The sequence below is a fragment of the Lissotriton vulgaris genome, chromosome 1_1, assembly GCF_964263255.1.
Source record: "Lissotriton vulgaris chromosome 1_1, aLisVul1.2, whole genome shotgun sequence".
NCBI lineage: Eukaryota > Metazoa > Chordata > Amphibia > Caudata > Salamandridae > Lissotriton > Lissotriton vulgaris.
Window position 1 is genome coordinate 227,272,153 of NC_141685.1, and position 25,484 is coordinate 227,297,636.

Sequence of the window (25,484 nt, forward strand, 5' to 3'; positions counted from 1 at the left end):
TTCCCTACTGTTGCACTCTCTGGAGTTGGATTAGTAATTTTTACCCCTAAACTATCCAACGGTTTCCCTACTGTTGCACTCTCTGGAGTTGGAATAGTAATTTTTACCCCTACGCTATCCAGCGCTTTCCCTACTGTTGCACTCTCTGAAGTTGGAATAGTAATTTCTACCCCTACGATATCCAACACTTTCCCTACTGTTTCACTCTCCGGAGTTGGAACAGTAATTTTTACCTCTACGCTATCCAACGCTTTCCCTACTGTTGCATTCTCTGGAGTGGGAATAGTAATTTTTACTCCTACGCAATTCAGTGCTTTCTCTACTGTTTCACTCTCTGGAGTGGTAATAGTAATTTTTATCTCTATGCTATACAATGTTTTCCCTAATTTTGCATTTTCCGGAATGGGAATAGTAATTTTACATTTTACGCTATCCAATGTTTTTAATACTGTAGATTTTTTGGGACTTTAAATAGTAGTTTTATTTATTATTTAGAATGAATTTAGATAAAGTATTATGTTATTAATTTAAAAAATATTGGATGTATATATATTTGTTTTAATTTAATAAAATAATTATTTACTTTTGTGTGTAAATATTTTATTTGTGGAGATCTATTTGTAATTTATAGTATATTTAAATAATTTTTAAGTAATTATTTAAAAAAATTATTAAGTAAATATATAATATATATTTTACATATGTGTTTAATTAATGTTATATTATTATATATATTATTTATTAATTTTAAACATTACTAAATATTTTAAACAATGTTTATTTTATATATAAGTAATATGTACTTCATTTTAGACATTATATTTTAACAGATATAAAACAATATTTTTAATTACGATATTTTTAACATCAATATTTTTGTATCTATATTTTTGTACTTACGATGTTGTAGATAGGATGTCGATATACTTGCCTTCGATATTCCAGCCTCAATGTTTCTGTAGGTCGATATTTTGTCTGTCGACATACTGTCATAGATCCGTTAGTGCCTGGGAATTCAGTTCGCTCCACAGTTCACTCCAAGTCCCAAGATCGTCGCCAACTGAAATGATGGGGCCCACAGCATGAAAGCTTGAGCAAGAGCTTAATTAGAGATGCAGGTACACAGGTCTAAAGGGCCCTGAGGATCAGTAGCAACTGAAAGATGAGGTGTTCTAATCCTCTGTGCTCACACATTCAAGTACAGAATTACACTGGATAGAAGGTCATAGCAATCTCAACATTCCACATCATAAAGAACAAGAAGAGGGGACACAGTAATATGCAAAGCAGTACTACGCAGGAAACACAGTAGTATGCAGACACCACAGTGTTCCACAGTCTGGCCATGCAGACTAAAAAACTGCTCACCCCAGGAGGATCTCTTGATTCTGGGAATCACAAGGATATTAGAGGATGCAGATCTCAGAGGTCTAGATGGGATATAGGAATGACATTTTTGTTTGAGATATTTAAGGCCAGTATCATGTAAGGACTTAAATGTAATGCATATTGCCTTAAAGTCAATGCACTTCCTGATCGGAAGCCAGTGCAGCTGTTTTTGGAGATTGCAATACTGATTTATATTTGAGGATACCCAGCAGTAGCCTGGCTCCTGCATTCAGAAATCTTTTCTGAATGTTCATACAGATGGCATTGCAGTAGTCTACCTTTTATACAATGAGAGCAGACACTGCAAATTTCTGTAGTTCCACCAGAATAAAAGGGAGAACTTTCATAAACAATTTCAACATGTAAAAAGAGGCAGACGTGAATTTATGTGATTATTCTGACCTTCAAATGCCAATGACAATTAACTTTTGCCACTGTGTCGGGAGGTTGCCAAGTTCATGGGGCTATCATCTTGGAGGCCAAAAGGAGGAGTTCCTACCAAATATCATGGTTTCAGTTTTAGAGAAGTTTGTTTTAAGCAGTTTTTGCTCATCCATCTCCTCATGTGCAGAATGCAGTCAGTGGCGTAACGAACCGTGAGGGGCCGCCCCTGCAAGGTATGTGAAGGTGCCCCCTCTGGACTCAATCTAGAGCTCCCAGGAGAAGTGCAGTGCTGACGGGGCCCACTGGAGGGTGAGCCCCCCCCCCACACACACCGCGGGGGCTGCAGGGGCCTGTGTTACGCCCCTGAAAGCAGTTATAACATCTGGTATCAATGACCTCTGGGTTGCTAGCGACCTATACCACAATTTGGATGCCATCTGCATAGGAAACAAGCGTGAAGCCATATGATTTGATCAGAGTCACCAGTGGAGTCACTTAAAGGTTAAACAAGCCGAGCAGTGTGGGACTCAACAAGGCAGGGTAAAAGAGGGTGAGCTGAGATTATCTAATCACTCACCACCTGCTGTCGTCCTGAGAGAAAAGATTTTATGTTAATTTTTCAAAGTCTCAAACCTTGTGGTGAAGCACCTTACAGATATTCTCCCGCCTAAAAGATTTACATGGAAGCTCAAATTAAGATGTGAGCTATGTGTGTTATTTTACTAAACATTTAGTCACTGGTTTGAAATGCCCAAATGTAGGAACATAGAACATTCCCTTGCTCATGCACCTCATCACAGTGAACACTTTCATTGTGATGTTATCCCTAGATACTTGTGTGTCTTAATATTTGCTATTCTCTCCAAAGGGCAAACATTATAGTTAGTCTGGATCGCATTTATTTACGGAATATTTGTGGGTTAGCAGTGTCTTGTCTATTTATATAGCAATCGAATTTCACTTCTAGGTCTGTTTTGTGTATTTAAATAAGGTGGCATATTCATATTGCTGATACAACTTTACAAAATGTAAGTACTTCCTCCCAAACTCCAGTTTATGTTTTACTATCATTGTGCCATAATTATTTACAGTGTACTCATCTTATTGACCTTCCATTTACGGAGTATTGAAGCATGGAAGTGATTTTCCGAGAACCACAGGATGTTGAGCTGATGCCAGGACTTAAAGCTTGTGACCCAGTTCCAAAGTCTGTGAATCAGATCATTAGTCCACGTCTCCTTCCCACTCCCAAAACCCTGACTCCCCATAGCTGGATGCAGTAACAGGAAGCTTAGACAGAAACCAAAATACCGCTCGGGTGGCACACTATGAAAATCAGAGAAATTTAGTTTATATGTTTAAGCCATGCGCCTAAGTGCCTTGGCAGCGTCACCTTGTGGCACCTGCCACTCTTGTTTTTATCCTACTTAAAGCATTGAATTAAAATATTCTAAGATACTGACCCAGAAAAAAGTCTTCCTACTGTATAATAAAGTAAAATTAGGAATTATCCACATTCGCTATAATTTGGGAGAAAAGTTGGAGATTTTCAACCAGGAAATTGAAAGAATAGTTTCATGTTTTTATGAGCTGGATGTGTGAGGTTGGAGGTTCACCTTTTGTGATTCAGCTGGCACAGTTAGCTCCTTTGGGACTGAAAAGTAACCCTGGGCAAAGCACTATGCTATGCTTGTGTAGTTTGCGAAGTTTGCGCCACTTCGCGCGACGCAAACTGCACGTAGCACAGTGCAAACACGCGTACCGTAGTGCAGCGGTCATTTTTTGCTTGCTTGCGGGCATCAACGTCAAGTTGGTGACCACCAGCAAGCAAAATGACATCCGGCGAGACTTTTTCCTCGTTCGCAATCAGCAACATCAAGTTGTCATTGCGAGCGCGGAAAATAAACCTCCCGGCGGGATTATCAACACAGGGAGGTCTGGTTTCTCATTGTGAGTGGTCGCGTATGCTCGTGATGAGAAACTACCAGTCCGCGTTGAGAAAGCTGCAGTCATTGATGAAGCATCTTGCACAGTGCGAACAAGGTACTACGCAGTTCGTGTAGTGCTACAGGTAGCTTGCATAGTGCGAAGTGCACTTCGCATAGCTATGCGTAGCGCTACTTTGCAAACTACGCCCAGCCCTACTGAAAACTCTTTAATGAAAAACACCCAAACTTGTGTCAGAATGCTAAGGGCTATAGGAAAACAAACAAAAGTCAGGAACGGGGTGGTTCACAGATGATATAGTGTATCTTAGAATTATGATTTAATACCAGGCCAAACAAAGTAAATTGATTTTCAACTGTTTTATTAAAGACAAACCAAGTTTTAAAGCAGGTCCATGCAAGGAAGGCATCCTAGGCAATTGTCATCATGGGTTCAATATATCAGTCCCTGATTCCAGGAGAATCGTTGTAATGCTAGACACAAGTGTGGAAATTAGAGAAGATGGTATTCTGTACCTGAGAGTTCATAGTATGGTGGTGTACTTATCATAATGTAGGCATGTAGCTTAGTAGTGATTTGAGCCCCTGCTGGCAGACACCTACCACCTGGAGAGCACAGTTTAGAATCCGGACAAGGCATTCTAGCTTCTCAGCAGTAGGGCTTAATGACCCCCCTCCTCCTGCAGAATCTATTGAGGGACCCCTGAGTCTCCATGAGCCAGTGATTGCCAGTGGAGGCCACTTGGAAGATGGAAGAAGAGAAAGACGGAATATTTCACAAAGGGAGAAAGCAGGAATCTGCAAGAGTGAGGTAAAGAGGGAGGGGGTTTCCGCTAGTGGATTAAAGAGGCCTGAGGTGCTTTGATATTCGGAGCACAACAGCCATGGGCTTTAGAGCTTTGGGAACCAGCACAAGCTAAACACTGATGCTATGCAAATGATGTGAAAGCAGTCCATGAGGAACCTGTTCTTCATAGACTCTGTTTCCGCGCAGGTAAAGCTTTGAGATGGGGGTCTGCGAGAGGAATGGGTATGTGGCTGGGATACGCAGCTGAGGCCCTCCAATGATGGGAAGGTGCCAGCTATTCTGGCATGTACACTATTGTGGAGCAGGACCAGTGAAATTAGAAAAAGTCTGGGATAGAGGCATTGCCTGGCGGCCGTGGGGGCGGGTGCACAAAAGTGTGAGGATGATAGGTGGCCAGAGGTTGATGCAGCCCAGCGAACTCACACAAAGCCACAATGTGTCACACAATATCAGCTCCATTCACACATTCTCACGGTGAGGAGCTGTGACAGGGAAGACAAGCTGAAACCACTGCAAAGAGTACATTTCCAGCTCATCTTTCAAGGCTTTGAACAGGCACCAGCCTCAGCAGGCTTTTTCTTTTACATGATCGGGGTTTGGGGGAAAGGGGAGCACATTGGTACTTCTTGTCACCCTCTAAGGCCCCGCCGCCTTCTCACACATTGACTTTTTTCTTAGCTGGCAGGTCTGGGCCATGGACACTGAGTGGCTTTTTATGGCCTTGTAAATATGGAGTAAGGCAATGCCTTGCTCTGCATGGAAGGGGGGTTCCATGGCTCGTGCTGTGAGTGTCCCCACTCAACACCCTTGGCTTTTGACGCTGCCCCCGATTTACAACATAGTGTAAATCTGGGGCAGTGCCAACATTAATGTTTTCCCAGAGCAGGCGTAAGTATAAGAAATGTTTACCTTTCTCCTAATTATTTTTTAGCTCTTTCCACGTGCGCTGCATTCTGGGGCAGACACAGAACTAGTAACATGCCTCCTTTGATTGTTTTTGTGCAGGAAGGTGTCCCTAACACCACAAAAATTATCATGCCAACAACCCAGACACCCTTGCACCATGGTGTAAGGGTGCCTGCATTAAGGCTCAGCTGCAGTTTGGGCCCGGCAGAAAGGACAGAATGTGGTGTGTCTTGTAGATACGGTGCATTCCTGCCTTTTCATTTGCCGTGGGGTGGTGCGGCTAGAAGACTTGCGGTGCTGCCGAAGGCCAACATATTGTAAACATGCCCTTCATCTGTATCCACATCTACCAGCACTGGATTGGAAAAAAAGAGGAATGGACGCAAAATATCCTTCTAAACCTGAATTACTCTTTCCTGGCATTGAGCGACACAAGGAATGATAAATTCCTATGCATCCCTTCACTGTCAGAATGCAGGCCATTATAATTGCTTTAATGGTAATTACATTATGGTAATTACAGTGGGTTGCCCCTGACAGTGCTCTTCAAATAAACTATTGCAGCAGGGGAGCTCTTGTGCGATAGTTGCTTTGCTTTAGTTGACATTTTGGAGTCCGGGTAAAGTATGTACCTACGTGCAGTTAGTATTAAGTTTGATACAGTGCCAGACCCCACAAAGTACTTCAAAGGACAACTGCACTTTTTGTTTTTTTTCCTGCCCATGGAGCTGCGGATCAGCCATAATTCTACTCGGTGGGAAAAAATAGGCTAAATGACTGCATTCTGCTTACCTGAAGGGAATTTCACCCACCTCTAGGGGGCTGTTCACTGATTAATACCTTTGCCTGCCTCTCGGTTTGCTAGCGCCAAGACTCCATTGGTAATCATGCGCTGTATAAATTTATAACATAACATAACATTTAGTCACAATGTCTTGCTGTCAAAGCCCCCCTATTAGCGCTTACCTGTGGGTGTCTTGTGGTTGTCGTCTGCTGTCCTGGGCTCTCCCTGCGGTTCTCACTGTGCCAGGGGCCCTGGCTTATATAAGACTGTAACTGATGATGAAGGCCAATGACAAAAAAACAAGACGCACATTTTCAATAACACGCACACTGGCATCTCAGACTACCTTGCTGATCAGGTGGGGACGCTAGAAAGACGCTTGAATGCATCATCATTCCTCCTCTATTTGCTCGTCCCTATCATGTGTTTGAACGTGTGTTCTCCCGTCGTTTCTGTGATTTGCATATCTGGCTCAGTGAAATGGGCATGTGTCCTAGCATTAATAAACGCCATAGGTTCATGCTGGTTTGTTCCTGAAAAGTAGAAAAGACCACCCAGACTCGTTTTTCTTTCAGTGCTCATCATTGCAAAGATTCTACAGCGATTGTCCCAATTAAATAATTACAAAGCAACAATTTGTAAAGTGCTTCCCTGCGGTATTACAAATTAGAACCCAACAACCAAAAACCAAAATCTATACTTTACTTACACCTAAACTGAAACCCCACAACTAAGCTTAACATAATACTTGTACATGCTGTGCAGTCTCTCTACTTTGTTATATGTAAGTTTTGTTTGAATATAATATCTGTGCTTTGTTTTAGGTGTTTTGAAATATACTCCATAGAAAAGACTTTACAAAATATTTTAATCCTACCTTGGAGGCCTTGCTTGAAGTGTGTTAGAACTAAAGGTGACAAATAGAGCTCTGACAAAACACTTCAGTGTGATCCTGGAGTGCCCTCCACATTCCAGACCTGCTATGACTATGCTATTGTAAACTTGTCCAATAAAGTATGCTAAATCAACCAGGCAGTCCCTTTGGTGCTCACTCCCTAACGCACTGGCACATTCTGTCCCTAACTTGTAAACTTACTCATTAACTCACCTATTTTCTCCCTCACACACTTTCTCATTCCCATACTCACTACCAGGCTTACTCGCTCACTCACTGATTCACTACGTACAAACTCCATTGTATAATGAGCTACAACTCTCATATAGGACAAAATATCTGACCCCTTACATCTGGTCGTATCAAATAGCCCTGCATAAATTTACCCCACATGCCTTTACAACTCAGTCACTACCCCATCTGCAACATTACCACAAATTACTTTACCAAGCAAGTCCTTAAAATTATTTGCTTTAGGGGACGCTGGACTTTGGAATAGTATAAATTGCTATTCCAACTCCACTCTACGCAACAGTAGGGAAGGTGTTGGGCTTAAAAATCCAAAACCAGGCCACCAAAGTGCCACCTAAAGCAAGTCGTTGCAACAACTTGCTTGGTAAAGTAAAGCATGGTAAAATGGCAGTCGGAGTACTGACTGCGTTGTGAAGCCATGTTGTTGATGCGACTGTGGGGTAAAGGATGTTTCCTGTACCTGTAATAAGAAAAATATAAAGCAGAACATGAGTAACATTAAAGAACGTTTCCCAAGATCTATATCCTCTCCATAATGAAGACAGATTAATTTGTCTAAGACCTTCAGGGATTCAAAAGACAAGGATTTCTCTTTGTAAGTACCCCTCAATAGGCAAGGATGAACCAGGTCATATCTAGCAATCATGGTACGTAGAGCAAGAGGTAGTAAAATAAATTCCTTCCATTGAGTAGTTGTCGCTCTGGAAACATCCTGTGAAAAAAAAGACCTTCTGACCAGACCACAGCATCTGCTTTCTTTGTTTAGCCACAGATAGGATACTCATCAGATCAGAGTAATGAAAAAAGATGGAACGATAATGGCTCTTTGTCGTCTGATGAAGATGATGTTGAAGTTTTAGGGTCACCACAATGTGCTCTTTGGAGATTGAGATTGACTGCATCCGTCTTGCCAAGAATTTTTGAAATTTCTAATATTACTGTTTTCCAAGTCTTCAGTAAATGTCCCTGGACATTCTCTCAACCTCATCAGTCAAATCTTGGATGTCACTAATTCGTTTTTCTACCTCAGACAACTTAGAATCCAGGCTTGACCATTACCTCTCAATCCGTTGAAGTGTAGAGTTAGTTTCCATCAACAACAACTTTAAATGCTTTATTTGCTTCATTACATTTTCTACTTTTAGAGGTGAGAGTGTCTTCGTCGGATAGGTAAGATCCTTTTTTTGCCTCTTATTATGTTACTGTTAGAGTCTTTGCAGTGAAGTTACATGGTCATAATTAATGACACAGGTTTCCATGTAAGAGGAGGAAGCATAGTCCGTACTTGAAGACATGAGGAGAAAGTGAGTATGACCTAAAGGAATTTTATTGCCTCTAATATGATGCCCAAACCTATAAGGGGACTCTTGACGAGTCAATAGCCAAGACTATACATATATGATAAGGAATAGTAAATAGTACTCATTTTTTGATGAAAATCAGCAATGTTACAACTACCTCTCAGTCAGTATATCATATGGAAGAGCTTTACCTTATTTTGCCTGAGCAGGGACACATAACAACTTCTCCAGTAGCCCTCAAAAAATGTCTTAATACAATTCTAATGCGAGGGCGAGCAAGCGTGAACTTCAAAGCACTACCGCAGGCCAGGAAAGATAAAAAATGGGGGCCTTGGCAGCCCAACATGAGGAAGAGGGAGTGGAGCGAAAACACTATGCAAAAAGTCAGTGAAACGGCCTGTAAAGGAACCTACTCACTCCCTGCATGCTCCACTGCTGCCATGGCATGCCTCAGGTATAAATGAAAGGCACCCTCTGGTGAGGCTCCCACTGGTATCTCCATGGTACCAAGAGACTCATGCCATGATGTCCATCTTGTGGGCAATCCGGCCACATTCTCATCTCTCCTAACTTTTCTTTGCGGAGATTTCCGTGCTGAATGAGGACATCTCCACACATGTAACTATACATTTTTGTAGTAAGTGGGAAAGAAAGAGGGAAATGGGAATACTTCAGTCGAATGGGTAAGGATTGGGGGAGGAGTATGGAGGTGTTTAGGGAGGGTTAGGGAGGAGTTTTGAAAGACAAAACAACCACCCTCAAATGAGTAACTCCCTAGAATATTCACAACCTGCCCTTCTAAATTTACTACAGTTAAAAAGGATCCAAACTTTCATAACTATAAGGGCTGAAGGGAATTCAGCACTAGACATGGCCAATCACTAGTACTTCAATACCCTCCAGCTGAAACATTTGGAGTTAGGGACCACACAGAAAATATGTAAAAAATACTAAAATATTTAAACTATACAAAAATATTAATGCATTTTATTTACGGTTGTCTCTAAATAAATAAAAAATGAATTTAACTTTAATGTTTATTGCAATTAATTTCATACATCCCTTTACGAATTGTTATTACATCAACAAGAAAAATATATTTATTTTTTTAGTTGGGTATCTTTATTTAATTTTAACTTCAGAAAAACTTCAGAAAAATATTTGTATTTTAAATTAATATATTCAAAATATTATTGTTCAATTTTAAAATTAAATTAACATAAACATATTTTTTCCCAGCAGAACCTCCCTGGGGTCTTGTTGGAGTGGACTGTCTAATGCATCCTAAAATTTGTATCTCCCCTCAATATCGCTGGATGAGGTAGAATGTTTCCACTCCCTCCTGGCACCTAACACAAAGAGAGCAGCTTACCTGACCCATTCTTCATAGACTTTTAGGCAGTAATAAATCCTATGAAAAATGTAATTGAATTAGTCGTAAATTGGGTGAATAACGCAGTGATCATTTATATAGGAGTCTAGAGGGGTAGCCTTGTGCATCTCTGTGTTCGGATGTGCCTATTGCTAAGATAGTCTATATAGTTTTTAGAGATAGTTTTTTCCGAACTGATGATTTGACTATTTTTTAGGGCTTTTCACGTGAGAAAGTTAATTTGGTTGCATGAAGAAGGTCGGCACAGTTTTGCAGGGGGAAGTGTGGCTCACTGGTTAGAGGAGGCAGACCTGGAAGCAGAGGTCAGTCCGGGACCAGGGTTCAATTCCCGGCTCGGCAGGGTCTTGAGTCCTAAAATGTCCACAGACTCGACAATTCTTGCTCCGGTGCCTACTTGATTCATGGGTTCACACTCTGCGACTCTGGGCATTAGCTTGCTTAATCTCCACAACGGCCCCTTGCGGCGGGATGCCTGGCTTTCACCTTGCGGATACCCTGCCGAGGTTATCTCACAGGGGAATACCAGGATGGGTTCTCTAAGCAAGCGCTTAGATACCGGGTCGGTGATTTGCGCTATATAAATACATGCACATTTACATTTACGAGTGCTGCAGGGGGAAGTGATGGTATGGCTGCCACGACCGAAGACGGATGTGAAAGAGAGAAGAAAGTGTATCAGCCTCAAGCATTACACGGATGAAAGTTTCTGCCCTCTTCATTGATAGCAGACGTTGACAGGAAAGGGAGCCTCTGTAAGGTGAAATTTCCAGGCATGCGACATGAAGCAGACTGTTTTAGTCTCAGGTTCTAGGAGTGTTGCGGGAGGCTTCGAAAGTGATGAGGTTGCTGGTGGAGGAGTTTAATACACATTTATTTAGAATAGGCATAGCAACAGAGGCAAATATGCATGGTTGGCCAGGGATATAACATTCAGATTGTGGGGAGGTGGAAGTCTGAGTGCTACAAAAGTTACATGAGATGGGGTGTAGAGAAAGTTTATGAATGATTCCTTTTTTTGTTTGCTGTAGATTGCATGGCAGGGTTTGGGCGAGGAGCAAACATATCCGAGGATTTGAAGATGTATGCACATGGTTGTGAGATAGGGTAGCCCTATATTTGCTTCCCTAGTTAGGTGACCCCCAAGCACCACAAGCACAATAGGCAACACCTACATCACAAACTGCCTTCGAAAGGGGGGGTGCTTGATTTCTGAAGGAAAGCATTGGCACACTGCTCTCCTGTTCCTCTGTTGGCCCTGAGACTTACCTCATGCAGCCAGTTCTGAAGCAAGAAGAATACATACATAGTACCTTTCTCTGGCATAACTGGGATGACTGTGAATATACTGTGGAATGACTGGCTTTCTGAGTCACCAGACATCCTTGCTGGCCTGCAAAATTACACTGCACCTAATGCAAATCCTCTGGAGACCTTAAGACAGTGGTTCTAAACCAGGGGGTCTACAAGCCATACTCAGGGATTCTTTGGCTGTGTTACAAAATAAAATACTATTAAAAATAATTAATTAAAATAAATATATACAAATAAAGAAGCAACATTTAAAATGTGGAAGATTTCTATATTTGATACTGAATTAAACAAACATTATCATCAAAAAGCTTTATTCGAAGTTTGATCTCATAAAAGCATGAACATGCATTTAAAATACAATATTAAAAGCGTACATTATAAAATAAAATTTTTAAGTAAAATTTGTACAAACATAAACAGTTGATCAAGGAAAGGGAGCACAATAACTTTTATACACAATTGCACAAATGCCAAATTGGGTGCCACAACATGTATACTCTAAAGAAGGAGGGCCCTCCGTCTTATAGACCATGCCCACCCCAGATACTTAGCTGTTGCCAAAACTTCAGGCAAATGGGTGGAGGTGCAGAGGATTCGTAGGGCCTCCATTCCCCTGGATGTCCCTAAATTTTTACAAACAGGGACAGAGAACAGTCTGTGAAATTGGGTAGCTACTATTCGCCTGATCTCACTCTGCCTTGTGGAGTTCCTCAGGGCTCCTCGCTAAGTCCGACGCTTTTTAATATCTATGTATCGGACTTAGCGAGGGTGATCAAGTCATTCGGCATAGGAATAACATCATACGCCGATGACACTCAATTAGTCCTGGCTATTCACAGGAATGGAGCTGCAGTAGCCGCTAATTTCCAGGAAGGTATGAGAGCGATTTGCACCTGGATGGACCAGGACTGCTTAAAGCTAAACTCCGACAAGACGGAGGTCATGCTTTTTGGCAACTTGACCCCGTCTTGGTCACCAGTCTGGTGGCCAGCAGAGCTGGGAGATCCACCTCTTCCGGTGCCTAAAGTTAGGAACCTCGGAGTTCTATTCGATAATAGACTTACTTTCCTTAGCCATGCCAACGCAGTGGTTTCAGCGTCCTTTTATACCTTGAGAATGGTAAAGAAGCTTCTCCCGTTTCTTCCTCCAAACTCAGGTAAAACCCTAATGTCTACGCTAGTCCTCTCAAAAATTGATAATTGCAACGGACTATGGCTAAATGCACAGGAACAAGTCATGAATAAATTACAACTAGTGCAAAATGCTGCTGCAAGAATCCTAACCGGCACACCCAAATTTTCGTCCATCTCACCCATTATTCGCCAACTACATTGGCTGCCTGTCAGAAGCCGCACAAAGTTTAAGGCTTTGTGCATTGTTTATAAAACATTGCACAATACCGGACCAGACTTCCTAAAAAAATCCATCACTTTCCACAAACCCAATCGCTCCTTACGCTCTGCGGCATCTCAGCTACTTGATATTCCACGCACGAGGAAAGCAACATGGGGTGACAAACGCTTCACAGTTGCTGCCTCTAAATTGTGGAATCAGCTCCCCCTTAATATCAAATCCAGCTCTTCCTTACTTATATTTCGTAAGCACATAAAAACTTGGCTTTTTAACCAGTAAGTTTCTGTAAGAGCCCCCTGTAATCTTAACGAACTCTAGCGCCGAGACACCGAAAGGTATTTGTGCGCTCTAGAAATTTTATAAATAAATAAAATAAATAAATAAACAGACTTTGCTCGGGGTGGCATAGGCTTTACAAGAAAATAGGAAGTGGCCTATATTTTCATTTGATGCACCACAAGCTGGACAGCATGAGGTGGAGGAATTCCTCCACCTACCTGTCAGCGATCTCAACGGAAGAGCACCCGATCTTAACTGGAAAAGAAGCTTCCTATCCCCAGGGTTAGTTATGCTATCCCAGTAAGGTTCTAGTACTGGATACAGCTTAACTACCACAAAACGCCCCATCATAGAGTTGGATTTGGCTTTGTTCCAGACTCTTTCAGCAACCCTATCCCAATATAGATCTTTGATTGCTTTTTTACTTGGAAATGGTGCCCCGGTAGGGTTGTCCCATAGATTCGTAAGACCGAAGTCGCCCATAGCAGACCTAAGATTATTTAGCCAAACTATCTTATGGAAGGTGTCAGCATTTATTATGGCTAGAAACCCCTCCGCATAATGCTGAATCTCCGGGGTAGTCCATAGGCGTCTCCAATAGAGAATCGGGTGCAACCCTGCCAGGTCGCTCACTGTTCTTCTCCCCAGATCAATGCCAAGGGGGACCATTGGGGTGCTCTGCGGGAGTCCAGTAATACCCCTTAGAAACCTGTTCTCAGATGTCTGCAGGGGGAGGAGCTTCCCAAAACCCCACAGCTCTGCCCCATAAAGGCCAGACCCTAGAGCCTTGGCATCATATACAGCCAGAGCAGATTTTATTGGTTTGGACAGGGATTTTTTGTGTTCCACCCGAAATGCCCCCGATATCTGTTGGTGCCTCAAGACCGCCATTTCAATGTGTTGGGACCATCTCGAGTCGTTTGCTATCTGTATCCCAAGGTAGGTAAATACAGTTACCACCTCTAACAGGCAGTTATTCAAAAGTATTTTAGGCCTAGGTGTACGTTTTGGTGCAAAGGCCATCAACTTAGTCTTTCCCACGTTGATTTCCAGACCGTGCTCCCCGCAAAAAGTGTCAAAAATATTCAGAGCTCGCTGCAGACCGCATTAAACAACATATTTAAATATTTAAGCATTTGTAATGTGTATATTTGTTTTTGTATTTTTCCGTATTATTTTGAGGTTCAAATCTTGGAAACTGCTTAGGCCAGGGGCTTGGAATTCTAGTAATGATTCAGTGAGGGTCCCCAGATTCCAGTAATGATTTAGTGGGGGTGCACAAAAGTCAAACGGTTAAGAACCTCTTCCTTCTCTAAATGTGATCTTCTAGGTTTAGGCGGAAGCGTAATTTCTACTAGGTTCCTGCTAGTGCAGTGCATAGTAGGTGCTTGCTGTGCACGTCGAACTGCCACTCTATCTGAATGGAGGGACATTGCATTGCAAGGAGGTGAGAAGGGACATGTGTTCTGCAAGGTACCTTCACAAGTACACATGCGCTGCTGGGTCACACTTGTGTAGCAGCTGGTTAGGGATGACAGCCCATTGTTCTACTACATTCTATATGTCATTTGGACATGGGTAAAGATATAGTATGTGCCAGGAGGGATTTTGATCCACCCCTGTCTCACTGTGCCACATGCATAAGTTGGAGGATGTCATTCAGAAAACTGTCAAGGGATAGGGAGATCTACTTAGCCACCGCAAAGTACATGAGTCCAGGAAGGTCAGAAGCTGAGGTGGGTGGACCCTGTCGTCTTAGAAAACTGGGTAGGTACATGTAACCATTCCCAGTACTACTATCAAGTGGGGTGCTGCCTGAGCAATATCACTCTATAACAGCCTTCCATGTCAGTCTATTGGCTATGGCCATGCATAGTGTAGGTGCAGTAGGCACATGAGCGCTAATGCATGATCCGGGTCACGGTACACAGTCAAAATATCGAATCTTTAATTTCGACTTACACTTATATCGAGTTGCTAATATCGAAGGGACAGAATATCGATGTCCAGAATATCGATGGCCAGAATATCGACCCTAAGGTAAGTAATATCGAAATTACTTATATCGATAGCATATATATCGATGTAAGTAATTTCGATTTACTAATATGTGTTAGAAATTTTACTTAAGTATTTAAATTAATTGTTATAATATGTGTTTAATATGTTTTTATAAATAAAAAAAATATAAAAGTAAATTATATGTTTTACTACCAGAGCGGGTTGTGGGTTTATAGGGGAATAGGGTGGGAAGTAATTTATTTGTAATTAAATAATTATTTTTTAATGATTAATTTATTTTGCAATTAAATATTAATTGGCAATGATTTATTTTAATTGAATAATTGAATAATTAATTGATAATTTATGTATATTTTTAACTAAATTATATGTTTTACTACTGGAGCGGGTTGTGGGTTTATAGGGGAATAGGGTGGGAAATAATTTAATTGTAATATTAATTAATTTTGGGTAAAGGAGTATTTTTAGGGTTCAGGGTCAGTTTTCAGTTCTTGGGTAATGGGGTATTTTTAGGGTTCAGGGTCAGTTTTCAGTTTTTGGGTAAAGGGGTATTTTTAGGGTTCAGGGTCAGTTTTCAGTTATTGGGTAAAGGGGTATTTTTAGGGTTCAGGGTCAGTATTCAGTTTTTGGGTAAAGGGGTATTTTTAGGGTTCAGGGTCAGTTTTCAGTTTTTAGGTAAAGGGGTATTTTTAGGGTTCAGGGTCAGTTTTCAGTTTTTGGGTAAAGGGGTATTTTTAGGGTTCAGGGGCAATTTTCAGATTTTGGGTAAAGGGGTATTTTTAGGGTTCAGGGTCAGTTTTCAGTTTTTGGGTAAAGGGGTATTTTTAGGGTTCAGGGTCAGTTTTCAGTTCTTGGGTAAAGGGGTATTTTTTGGGTTCAGGGTCAGTTTTCAGTTTTTGGGTAAAGGGGTATTTTTAGGGTTCAGGGTCAGTTTTGGGTTTTTGGGTAAAGGGGAATTTTTAGGGTTCAGGGTCAGTTTTCAGTTCTTGGGTAAAGGGATATTTTTTGGGTTCAGGGTCAGTTTTCCCTACTGTTGCACCCTCTGGAGTGGGAATAGTAATTATTGTTAAGTAAGTATATATTATATATGATTTCTTAATATTATTTTTGTTTATTAAATATGTATTATTATTTTTTTTTACCATTATTAAATATATTTAAATATGTTTAAGTAATTTATAAGTATTATTTACAGTATTTTTCATGTTATTTTAAACAAAAAAATTATATATTTGACAACGATATTTTTAACATCGATATTATTTTTTCGATATTTTGGTACTTACCATGTTGTACATAGGGCGTCGATATTCTTGCAATCGATATAATTACGCCGATATTTGTGTAGGTCGCAATTCTGTCTGTCGAAATTCTGTCATAGATCCCCGGGTCACATCATTGTGCGGCAGTAAGTCGGCTGCCAGGACCAAACTGGGAACAGCCAGATGAGGCATGTACACATACAAGTGCATGGGTCTGATTAAAATGATGTGTGAAACCCTGCAGATAACAAACTGTGGTCATTATGAAATGGGTTGAACATCAGTGATCGTAATTTGACTAGTATTCCAGGGCCAATCTACTCAGAGTAGGCACACAGTGGTAGTGAGAACAATGCTGAGATCCAGTCATCTGTATGGGAAATGCAGTGCAAAATGCAATGCCTACACTTGCACAACAGGTGTCCTGTGTTTTAACCTTGATTGTCCACTGGATTACTCAAGTCAACATCTAAGCGAGATCAGCAAAAGCATTTCTCCATCTTATTGCAGACGATAAACCCTCACCTCGTGGTCAGCATGCTGTTCTGGACTTCAACGAGGATGGGGATGACAACCTGCAAACAATTGACCAGGACACCCTCCAAGAATTCCTGAACTCCATCAGAACACCATCTCTGGACACGAGGAGGGTCAACAGCATTGTGGGGTCTCCAAATCCCCAAAAACCAATCAACAGGCACCTTCTGCCACCCATTTCAGAGCCCTGAACTCTTAGGAGTAAAGAGGGAGATGGTAGAGTAGGTGTGGGCAGGGATGGAGACTGTGGCGGCCACCCTGGGGGGAGTCTGTGGGTGCCTCAGTTCCAATGGAGACACTTGCCTCCCCACCGTAGCCTTCAGCAGTCACTTGCTGACATCGCTGGTTTAATGAGGCATGAACAAATGTCCTGCCAAAGTGCCACCAGCAAGGTGACCACCCAGCTTGGGGCAAAAAGAACCATCTTTGAGTCCATGAAGCGGAAGCAGGACTTCCACTTTGCTGCAATGGCTTCCATGGCTGCCTACCCCCCAATGCTGTTGGTGTTTTGGAAAACCAGCAGATCCTCTTCGCTGCTCTGTTGCCTCATGTGTTGGCAAAGATAAATGCTACTGCAGATACTGGATCCCCATCTTCAGCCTCTAATGTGTGTGTGCCTCGCTCGGCTGCCGCACCTACCACACCCCCCTCACAGGAGACCCCACATACATCAGAGGAGAAAGATGTGGACCGCATCTCTTTTTCATGGAAAAGTGTCCGGTAGCATTCATCGGTGCCACATACCCAGTTTCTCCTATGCCCCATTCTTATGAATATACCAGCAAAAGTGTGATAATTCTTTAAACAGGGCCTCCTCATAACCTTCTGTTTTATCAGGATTTTACAAGTTATCAATATACTGCATCCTCTGATGGGCTGTAACTACTGGAATGTTTTTTGGGGTATTTTGATTTCATTATTTCTTGGCAAGGTTCCAAAGTTTTGTTGGATCTTTTGTTTCTAGGTCCTCATGTAATTCTACCCAAGCCTGATTCATTTGCTCGGTCAATTTCCCAGGCTTTTTGCATGTAAGCCTCCCTCGCCTTCCTGATCTTAGCTGGTACTCCTGCAGTGGCAGTGCCTTTGTGTACCAACCTCTGGAGTTTATTTAGTTCATGTTTGAAAGCCCTCAATGCGGGGTTATTGGTTTCCTTCTAAGAATGGGTGCTATCCATCATTTGTTGCTTGCTTGCCAGCTTATCCAATAGTTTGGACAGTAGTATTTGCCAAGGGAGATTCTTCTGTTGTCTTGAAGGTCTACTGGGTCCAGCACGGAGCCTTTATGGATCAGAGACAGTGGCAAACCTGGGGAGGTCCAGTGAAGTCCAGCGTGTCCAGATGGTTGAAGTGTGGTGGTATCTTCTTGAAGAATCTTGTCCACGTAAAATCTAATGTCCTATAGCCAGGTAACCCATTTTATACCCACGGGAAAGGGATGGACAGATTCTAGGGATCCTCCTATGGGAGGGACAGGACAGAGGGGTGGTTACACCCATGTCCTTTGTCCAGTTTCGTGCCAGTGCAGGAGCAAATGGCTCCCAGAGCTGGTTTGAGCTGGACTATGCACAGGGACACCAAATGTGCCCTTTGTGCAGACTTTCAGGCAGGGAGACCGTACACCCAGCCAGCTCCTATACACTAAATCCTTTATGGGATGTGGTCACACCTCCCTGTCACAGAATACCTATTGTCCGACCTTCCCCTGCGCAAGCTTGTCTCAGCAGGGGAACACAAAGGGTCTGGCTCTAATCAAAGTACAACAACAAATCTTGCCTGTACTGATCCTTATTCCAAGATGCAAATCATCAAGGTAACAACAACCAAATTATTGTCGACCTCGTCTGGTATTATTCAAAAATATATTTAGTTTTCAATTTTCAAAAAACCTTTTTGTATTTTACATAGTATCATGAATCGACAATTTTTGACATTTTACCACAAGACCAACAACACAATATTCAATTCCAAATAAGTACATAAAAAATGGACAACATTCAAAGACACATTACTCACAAACAAAACATATAACACAGAGCATATACCCTGAGTGATCTTTCTCAAGAATTATTTTACATTGGTTAATCACACATCCATTTTGTGCAGTAAGGCTCGAGAAAGTTGGTAGCCGTAGACTTAGGTACCTCCAGTACCTCGGTTCTGAGGGGAGGAATCATACATTCCACACCAGTTACTGGTGTGGCGGTTTGATTCCAAGGTGTTTGACACCAAACACGACATAATTCTTTGCAGTTGTTTTCGAGATAGCATTTTCCACGAGGTTATAATGCACCTCTACCTTTATATTTGGCAGTATCACGTACAGCCCGGGAGAATGGTCTCCAGAAGGGCCCTGCTCATGCAGGAGCACCCTCTCACATAAAATCTAGAACTCTGCCTTCAGGATTGTTAAGGCCTGCTACAGGGTGACTTTTAAAGTTTTAAGTGTAGTGATCTATCTATATATATTATATATATATATATATATATATATATATATATATATATATATATATATATATATATATATATATATATTACCTACTGGCTATCGCCAGTAGGTATATATAGTTAGGATTAATTCCCTATGGGATTTTTGAAAATTCTATGTCTAATAACTTTGGCGTTTGAGGACGGAATCGGCTGACATTTTCAAGAAAATGGCACATTTTGTTTCTGAGCAGCCCCTGAAAATTTGGGGGGATTTCGTCAAGGGGGGGCTGAGAAAAAAGGGGGGTCCCAAAACGCGTTTTTCCCATTCATTTTTCCATAGGGCGGTTGGACTCACTTTTAGCTCGAACGGCTGAATGGATTTGCACGAAACTTGGCAAAATTGTAGGGACTGTTAGCCCGATGTGCCTTTGCTAGGTCTCAATATATGTGCTCCAGTAGTTTTTGAGAAATTAACGTTCAAAACAAGATATATATCTGTAACAGCGCTCTGGGCAGCGATCCGGTCCGCTTACTTTTCGCGAAACGGAACTTTGCGCGCAGAAAGCTGATTGGCTCTCCGGTGTCTGTCAACATTCTAAACAGTCCGGAGCGGCCGCCATCTTATCTCTCGGTAGGATCGAGAGAGAAGAAGAGGTGAAAAACGAAGGGGGAATTTCTTGAAAGGGGGCAAGGTATACCCCTCTTGACCCCCTAGGAATGTTGTTGGGGTTATTAAAGGGTCCCGTGGGGAAAATAAAAAAAAATGATTTTTCACGGTAGAAGCGCTTCACGGGCCGCGAACTGGGCCGCAAACTGGTAGCGAAACGGGAATTCGGCATTTTGTGCTTCGTTTTAATTGTTTAGAGACAAAAATTATCGCCGCACATCGGCCACAATGCATGAATATCGCTGAAAAGTCAGCGATATTCATGCATTATCCAGCAAATGCTCTTAGCCATGTTATCCACCTTCCATTGGATAACATGGCTAAAAACTGCTCTGTGCGTGAGCTTTTTTTTTTTTTTTTGCTGCGTGACGTTTGTTAACGTTCGATTCGATGGAAATCAGGAAGTGTTGACCACCATTTTGTCACTGCGAGTAAATATTTTGTTATAAATGAATCCTTATTGATAAACATTGTCTGCGCCATCTTGCGTTTTTGTCAAATGCCACAATTTTGTCGTGCACGGCAGCCATTTTAGATGCCTTGACCAGGGCCACTCTCTGCACGCCGCCGATCCTCAGCATGGCTCCCCACCCTCGCAAGCATCTTCCCCACGCACTGGTCACCCCCGCTCTCTCTCTCATGCATGGGACATATACTTCCCCCCATCTGCGCTGCTCTTCTCTGAGAATCACACCCTGTGCCCGCCCGACACCTCCCTTTCACCCTATTCACTACCGCACCCTCTGACACTCCTCTTCCTCTGTGTCCGATTGTCCAGGCCGGACCTAGGCTATCACCTAGCCCTGCGGATGTAGTTTATGGCCCCAGCTGTAGAGTATCCAGACATGCCAACCCTCCCGATTCAGGCGTGAGACTACTGATTTCAGTGCTTGTCTTTCGCTTCACGATTCCTGCAAGGAAAAACCCGGGGGCATATTACCAACAACTAGCGGTAATTTTTGTCTCTAACTTGTTTAGAGACAAAAATTATCGCCGCACTTCGGCGAATTTTATCGCACATAAACCTTGCTATTAGCAAGGTTTATCGCAAATGCGTTAAAAAACGGCCGCAATGCATGAATATCGTTGAAAAGTCCGCGATATTCATGCATTATCAAGCAAATGCTTTTAGCCATGTTATCCACTTCCCATTGGATAACATGGCTAAAACTGCTCAGGGCAGGTGTTAGGTTTTGGAGATATTCGCGCTTAGCGTGAATATCTCCAAAAGTTGGTAATAGGAGATAGCGATGGTTAGGGACTGTTTCCAGTCGCTAAAATCTTGTCACGCCCACTTTGCATGTCATTAGTGATAAATATCACTGATATGCAAAGCGGGGCCCAAGATGGTCGCTATCTCCTTTTAGCTGTCACTAACTGGTGTTAGCGACAGCTTGGTAATAGGGAGATCATTTTATCTCTTTTTTTTTTGGCTTTTAAAGCCAAAAAAGCGGAAATAAACCCCCTTGATAATATGCCCCATGATTTCTCGGGGGTTTCAGCTGACAGGGCTTGGTATTGTGTTACGTGCTAATTCTTCCAGGAAACGTCAGAGGGTCGATGCAGGGGTTCTAGAAGGGGTGATAAACCATTTAAGCCTCATGAACAAGCGCATGGTCTTTTAAAGATTTGTGAAGTACTCGGGGCGGCGGTGTGTGTGTGCCCTCTTTCAGGAGCGGGCGGGGGGGCACTGCCAGCAACTTGCCAGGCCAGGCAGTGTTCAACACGTGCATCACCCTTTCTCTGCCTGCTATTGCGCCCCATGCTTCGGAAAGGTAAGAAAAAGAACGTGCATTTGAGTTTGAAATGTCCGATCTTGTAGCAGTACACTTGCAAAGCCCACACATGACAATAACCCGATTCAAGGCCCCATTCACCCGATTTTTTAAACATATATAGCACTCCAACAAAGTTAGATTTTAAAACTTTATTAACATTTAAATATAACGAACGCAACAAAAACTGTAAATATATTTAACCATTTTTTGAAATTAACCAGAACTATAACGATAACAACAACAACAACAATAATATAACTTTTATGCCTAAATTACGCAAACATTTAGCTAATCTGCTAAAGGGGGGAGTCGCCATTTCTTTACAATAATCAATAATGAAAAATCCACATCAATAGGGTTGTCCGTTTTCTCGATGCAGCACTATAGTGCAATATACACAGCACCTGGGGTGTCAAGAGTGAACAGGTCTTTCTTTGTTCCTTAAGATGTTATCTGTGTCAACCTCTTCCGAGAATGCTGATGCGTTAGGATTTCCTTGTGTTTCTTAATAGCATTGGTGTCTGTACACTTATTTGTCAATTCTGTCAAGATGATAACTGCTTCATAAACAGACAATATCTTTGTTTAGTCATTAGTGTTAAGTGTGTCTGAAACTACAGTGCCCTTCTGTTTTTTTTTCTTCAGGCTCCACAGAGTTTTGTGTGTTGTTCTTTTGAGCGACAATTATTCCAGAGGTTTCAGGTTCACTTGTTTTGTCCTGCAGTGAGTTAACAGCTTTAGAGAGTTCATGTTTATTTGCTATGTCCTGCTGTTCGTCAACTGCTTCAGAGACGTCAGCCTCATTTGTTATGTTTCAGTAGATCCTGGACCTGCCCGGCCGCGCCCAAAATGGCGCCGGTGTAAATGGGACTCGTAACTGCTTGTTGTGTACTGGTTGCCCAACCTTGATATCACGAGATACATATGCAGTTTTGAAGCACATGGCGGAGGCTTGTCTGCTGTAGTGGGGCGCCCCTTTATCGTTTCAGTCGCCATTCCGCCCGCTTTTGCTACACTGTGCCTTTTCCGCCATTCAGCTGTTTAGCGCCCGCTCTTACGGCTACAGCGTCTCGCTCACCATGTAGTTGAGTTGCTCCCACTCTTGCGGTGCAGCGATAGGTGGCTTCCACAGGACTCCTAAAATGGCGGTCGGCTCTTCGGATTTGGGCCTGGTCCAGTAAAATGGCCCTGGGACACCTTGGAACTCGGACGCTTGTCTGCCAGGGCTTGGGTTCCATTCTCGAAAGCGTCCCCTCAGCCTTGAAGATTGTACAAAAGTCTTGGGGGCCGTCGACTCCCGCAGGCTTCCGGTGGGGAGCGGCTGCCATGATTGCTTGCGGAATGGCCACGACGGAGCTACGAGATGGTGGTGCTCTCATGGTGACGCCAGCTTCAGTCTGAAACATCCAGAAACAAGGTGGGGCTTTCATCGTTTGGGAAAAAAATGTTTTAATCCAATGAAAAGTGTTATTTTTAGGTCACATGACCTAGTCTTACATAATTAGGAAAAGAAAAGTAAAATGAACCAATGAAAATTTTTATTAACAAGTCACATGACCTGTTATGCTTACGATACGCGCTGCGCGGCACGCTCTGGATTGTTTCCGGGAAGCTGCGCCTTGCGCACCGGAGCACTTCCGGGTGCGCTAACGCGTCGCGTCATATGACGCATTACGCGACAATGCAGGTCCAGAATATAGTCAAAATGTCTCCACCAACCAGCGGTCGGAAATCAACCGCTTTCAGCAGTCCAAAAAGTTCGGTTAAATCTTAAGAGCGGGTGCAACTCAACTACATGGTGAGCGAGACGTTGTAGTCGCAAGAGCGGGCGGTAAACGGCTGAATGGCGGAAGAGGCACAGAGTACCAAAAGCGGGCGGAATGGCAACTAAAACGGTAAAGGGGCGCCCCACGACAGCGTGTCTTCAGGTCAAACGCATTGTGGGACAAGGTCCAGAATGGAAGATTCTTCAAAAGGGAAAAAATTCCGCCGGACCCCGGGAGCCGGCCGCCTATGCCGGGGGCGATCTCAGGCCTCACCAGGGCAACACGACTTGGGGAGGGGGCAGGAGCCAAGCGCCCCCTCTCAGTCCGCGCCATCTCACCGCCCCTCGGGGGCCTCCGTCAAGCGGTTTAGGGAGGCACCGTATCACATTGTTTTCCAATGCAGTCAGGTCCACAAATGGACCCCACTTACTTTGAATAGTGAAGCTGCAGCAGGTGCAAATAAGGTTTAAACAGTGTTACAAGAGCTGCTTAGAACTCTGAAGTATGGCACTCAACAACCAGGACTTATGCCATTTGTGTAAGGCAGTGACATGGAAGCAACTCAGGGACAAAAAGCATGAACGAACATTCACGTATGAAAATCTTATTTGGGGAAGGGGTAGAATCCAAACGCCCCCTGCCAGTTCGCGCCACTACACCGTATGTGGAAAATCTGAAGCCATCGTTCTACAAACTCTCAACGCTTGTTATCAGTGCATGAGTTTCATGCTCGATCGATTGAGCTAGCCGGATCGGGCAATAAAAAGTATAAAATAGTTATGTAAATAGTTATTTAATAAAATGTTTTACTCTGTTTCTTTGCTGGTGTGTTGTGTATATTTATAATATTTGCATAGGGTTTGTCGTTATTTTGGGCGGTGTGGGTGGCGGAGTCGAGCTGTTTTGCAGCCCTCATGGTGTGGAGCTTAGTTCATTTCATTATTTTCGTATTTCTCATGAAGGGTTGTTCCTAATGTTTGTATTTTACCGAGGTCAAAAAGAGATCGAATTAGTGGTCTACTGATTTTGCTCGGTTACTTTTATTTTTTTACACAATTTTTCACTATCTGCAAAGACTAAACAGAGTATTGCGACTTTGTGCTTGTTTGTAAATAGAGAATGATCCAAAGAGAACCAATTGTAAAACAGTAAATGCTTGGATAATAATCAATCAAATGGAGAGACAAGCAGGTACGACGGATTACAACAGTCAAGTCAAGTCAAGTCATAAAATTTGTATAGCGCACTACATACCCAGAGGGTTTCAAGGCGCTTAGGAAGGGGAGGAGGATTATTTGTCAAATATCCACGTTTTAAGCTGCTTTCTGAACGCTAGGTGATTCTGGGTGAGGCGAAGGTAAGCGGGGAGTGAGTTCCATGTTTTGGCAGCCAGGTATGAAAAGGATCTGCCTCCCATGGTGGTCTTGTTGATGCGAGGTACAGTGGCGAAGGCTTGGCTGGAAGAGCGAAGTTGGCGGGAGGGGGTGTAGAAGGACAGTCGAGAGTTGAGGCAATCTGGTCCGATGTCGTAGAGTGATTTGTGTGCGTGGGTAAGCAGTCGGAAAGTGATCCTCTTATTGACGGGTAGCCAGTGGAGGTCTTTAAGGTGACCAGAGATGTGTTCGTTGCGTGGGATGTCTAATATGAGCCTGGCTGAGGCGTTTTGGATTCGTTGTAGTTTCTTCTGGAGTTTAGCGGTGGTACCTGCGTATAGGGTGTTTCCGTAGTCCAGTCGGCTCGTGACTAGAGCGTGGGTGACTGTTTTCCTTGTTTCGGAGGGGATCCAGCGAAATGTTTTTCTGAGCATGCGAAGAATGTTAAAGCAGGAAGAGGATACGGCGCTGACTTGTCTGTTCATTGAGAGTGAAGAATCCAGGATGACGCCAAGGTTCCGTGCGTGGTCTGTCGGGATGGGTGCTTTTCCGAGGGCTTCCGGCCACCAGGAGTCGTCCCATGCAGAGGGGGATGTACCTAAGATGAGGACTTCTGTTTTGTCTGAGTTCAGTTTCAGACGGCTTTGT

At 42.9% G+C, this 25,484-nt stretch overlaps 1 long non-coding RNA gene across 1 annotated transcript in view; it reads right to left on the minus strand.

Moving 5' to 3' along the window:
* LOC147741909 (uncharacterized) overlaps positions 1-6,445 on the minus strand; it is a 79,592-nt gene extending 73,147 nt beyond the window's left edge. Inside the window, exon 1 of the long non-coding RNA XR_015299442.1 lies at positions 6,400-6,445. This is a non-coding gene — a long non-coding RNA (uncharacterized LOC147741909). The remainder of the gene's footprint in view (positions 1-6,399) is intronic.
* Positions 6,446-25,484: the final 19,039 nt, after the last annotated feature.